This window comes from Sorghum bicolor, chromosome 6 (genome assembly GCF_000003195.3).
Source record: "Sorghum bicolor cultivar BTx623 chromosome 6, Sorghum_bicolor_NCBIv3, whole genome shotgun sequence".
NCBI classification, from domain to species: Eukaryota; Viridiplantae; Streptophyta; class Magnoliopsida; order Poales; family Poaceae; genus Sorghum; species Sorghum bicolor.
The window spans coordinates 21,455,085-21,459,637 of NC_012875.2; positions in this window are offsets into that span (position 1 = coordinate 21,455,085).

A 4,553-nucleotide genomic window follows, 5' to 3' on the forward strand; every position below is an offset into this window, starting at 1 on the left:
GCATCAAGATTAGCACTATCTCTAAACAGACCGAACCGAGCATCCACTTGAGCCCCTTCACCTAGGAGTACCAACAAGTGCGTCCAAAATGGTTTCTTAGGCTACGGTGCTTTAGGTTCAAACTGTGCACATATCTTGCACCGAAACTAACAATGTCTCCAAATGGACCGAAGCGAGATTCCATAGGACACACGTCGTCAAGGAGTTCCATCAGGTGCATCCAAATTGATTTCCAAGCATATTGTATGTTCCATGCAAACCATGCACCTACCTTGCATAAGGATTAGCACTATCTCCAAACTGACCGAACCAAGCTTCCACTTGAGCCGCTTCACCCAAGAGTACCAAATAGTGCATCCAAAATGGTTTCTTAGACTTTGGTGCATTAGGCGCAAACTGTGCACCTATCTTCCACCAAAACTTACAATGTCTACAAACAGACCGAAGCAAGATTCCATATGCACACGTCATCTACGAGTTCCATTGGGTGCGTCAAAATTGATTTCTAAGCATATGGTATGTTCCTTACAAATCATGCACCTATCTTGCATCAAGATTAGTACTATCTCCAAACAGATCAAACCGAGCTTCCACTTGAGCCTCTTCACCGAAGTACCAGCAGGTGCTTCCAAAATGGTTTCTTAGACTATGGTGCATTAGGCACAAACCATGCACATATCTTGCACCAAAACTAAAACTATTTCTAAACAGACCAAAGTGAGATTCCATATGACACACGTCATCAAGGAGTTCCATCGGGTGCATCCAAATTGATTTCCAAGCATATGGTATGTTCCATGCAAACCGTGCACCTATCTTGCATCAAGATTAGCACTATCTCCAAACAGACCGAACCGAGCTTCCACTTGAGCCTCTTCATCTAGGAGTACAAACAGATGTGTCAAAAATGGTTTCTTAGACTATGGTGCATTAGGCACAAACTATGCACCTATCTTGCACCGAAACTAACATTGTCTCCAAACAGAGCGAAGCGAGATTCCATATGACACACGTCATCTAGAAGTTGCATTGGGTGCGTCCAAATTGATTTCTTAACATATGGTACGTTGCATGAAAACTGTGCAACTATCTTGCATCAAGAATAGCACTATATCCGAACAGAACAAATCGAGCCTCCACTTGAGCCTCTTCAACTACGAGTGTGTCCAAAATGGTTTCTTAGCCTAAGGTGCATTATGCGTAAACCGTGCACATATCTTCTACCAAAACTAACACTGTCTCTAAACGAACCGAAGCAAGATTCCATATGACACAAATCATCAAGGAGTTATATCAGGTGCGTCCTAATTGATTTCTAAGCATATCGTATGTTCCATGCAAACCATGCATCTATCTTGCATCAAGATTAGCACTATCTCCAAACAGACCGAACTGAGCATCCACTTGAGCCCCTTCACCTAGGAGTACCAACAAGTGCGTCCAAAATAGTTTCTTGGACTATGCATTAGGTGCAAACTGTGCACCTATCTTGCACCGAAACTAACAATGTCTCCAAATGGACCGAAGCAAGATTTCAAATGACACACGTCATCAAGGAGTTCCATCGGGTGCATCCAAATTGATTTCCAAGCATATGGTATGTTCCATGCAAATCGTGCACCTATCTTGCATCAAGACTAGCACTATCTCTAAACAGACCGAACCGAGCCTCCACTTGAGCCTCTTCACCTAGGAGTACCAACAGGAGCTTCCAAAATAGTTTCTTAGACTTTGGTACATTAGGCGCAAACCGTGCTCATATCTTGCACCGAAACTAATACTATCTCTAAGCACACCAAAGCGATATTCCATATGACACACGTCATCAAGGAGTTCTATCGGGTGTATCCGAATTAATTTCTATGCATATGGTACGTTCCATGCAGACCGTGCAACTATCTTGCATCAAGATTAGCACTATCTCCAAATAGACCAAATCAAGCTTTCAATTGAGCCTTTTACCTAGGAGTACCATCAGGTGCGTCCAAAATGGTTTCTTAGCCTATGCTGCATTATGTGCAAACCTTGCACCTATCTTGCACCGAAACTAACACAGTCTCCAAACAGACCAAAGCAAGATTTTGTATGACACCCGTCATCTAGGAGTTCCATCATGTGCGTCCAGATTGATTTCCAAGCATTTGGTATATTCCATGCAAACCGTGCACCTATCTTGCATCAAGATTAGCACTATCTCCAAATAGACCGAACCGAGCATCCACTTGAGCCCCTTCACCTAGGAGTACCAACAAGTGCGTCCAAAATGGTTTCTTAGACTACGGTGCATTAGGTGCAAACTGTGCACCTATCTTGCACCGAAACTAACAATGTCTCCAAATGGACCGAAGCGAGATTCCATATGACACACGTCGTCAAGGAGTTCCATCGGGTGCATCCAAATTGATTTCCAAGCATATGGTATGTTTCATGAAAACCATGCACCTACCTTGCATAAGGATTAGCACTATCATCAAACTGACCGAACCAAGCTTCCAGTTGAGCCTCTTCACCCAAGAGTACCAAATAGTGCATCCAAAATGGCTTCTTAGACTATAGTGCATTAGGCGCAAACTGTGCACCTATCTTGCACTAAAACTTACAATGTCTACAAACGGATCGAAGCAAGATTCCATATGACACACGTCATCTACGAGTTCCATTGGGTGCGTCAAAATTGATTTCTAAGCATATGGTATGTTCCTTGCAAATCATGCACCTATCTTGCATCAAGATTAGCACTATCTCCAAACAGATCAAACCGAGCTTCCATTTGAGCCTCTTCACCGAAGTACTAGCAGGTGCTTCCAAAATGGTTTCTTAGACTATGGTGCATTAGGCACAAACCATGCACATATCTTGCACCGAAACTAACACTATTTCTAAACAGACCAAAGTGAGATTCCATATGACACACGTCATCAAGGAGTTCCATCGGGTGCATCCAAATTGATTTCCAAGCATATGGTATGTTCCATGCAAACCGTGCACCTATCTTGCATCAAGATTAGCACTATCTCCAAACAGACCGAACCGAGCTTCCACTTGAGCCTCTTCATCTAGGAGTACAAACAGATGTGTCAAAAATGGTTTCTTAGACTATGGTGCATTAGGCACAAACTATGCACCTATCTTGCACGGAAACTAACATTGTCTCCAAACAGACCGAAGCGAGATTCCATATGACACACGTCATCTAGAAGATGCATTGGGTGCGTCCAAAATGATTTCTTAACATATGGTACGTTGCATGAAAACTGTGCAACTATCTTGCATGAAGATTGGCACTATATCCGAACAGACCAAATCGAGGCTCCACTTGAGCCTCTTCAACTACGAGTGTGTCCAAAATGGTCTCTTAGCCTAAGGTGCATTATGCGTAAACCGTGCACATATCTTCTACCAAAACTAACACTGTCTCTAAACGAACCGAAGCAAGATTCCATATGACACAAATCATCAAGGAGTTATATCAGGTGCGTCCTAATTGATTTCTAAGCATATCGTATGTTCCATGCAAACCATGCATCTATCTTGCATCAAGATTAGCACTATCTCCAAACAGACCGAACTGAGCATCCACTTGAGCCCCTTCACCTAGGAGTACCAACAAGTGCGTCCAAAATAGTTTCTTGGACTATGCATTAGGTGCAAACTGTGCACCTATCTTGCACCGATACTAACAATGTCTCCAAATGGACCGAAGCAAGATTTCAAATGACACACGTCATCAAGGAGTTCCATCGGGTGCATCCAAATTGATTTCCAAGCATATGGTATGTTCCATGCAAATCGTGCACCTATCTTGCATCAAGACTAGCACTATCTCTAAACAGACCGAACCGAGCCTCCACTTGAGCCTCTTCACCTAGGAGTACCAACAGGAGCTTCCAAAATAGTTTCTTAGACTTTGGTGCATTAGGCGCAAACCGTGCACATATCTTGCACCGAAACTAATACTATCTCTAAGCACACCAAAGCGATATTCCATATGACACACGTCATCAAGGAGTTCTATCGGGTGTGTCCGAATTAATTTCTATGCATATGGTACGTTCCATGCAGACCGTGCATCTATCTTGCATCAAGATTAGCACTATCTCCAAATAGACCAAATCGAGCTTTCAATTGAGCCTTTTACCTAGGAGTACCATCGGGTGCGTCCAAAATGGTTTCTTAGCCTATGCTGCATTATGTGCAAACCTTGCACCTATCTTGCACCGAAACTAACACAGTCTCCAAACAGACCAAAGCAAGATTTTGTATGACTCACGTCATCTCGGAGTTCCATCATGTGCGTCCAGATTGATTTCCAAGCATTTGGTATATTCCATGCAAACCGTGCACCTATCTTGCATCAAGATTAGCACTATCTCCAAACAGACCGAATCCAGCATCCACTTGAGCCCTTCACCTAGGAGTACCAACAAGTGCGTCCAAAATGGTTTCTTAGACTACGGTGCATTAGGTGCAAACTGTGCACCTATCTTGCACCGAAACTAACAATGTCTCCAAATGGACCGAAGCGAGATTCCATATGACACACGTCGTCAAGG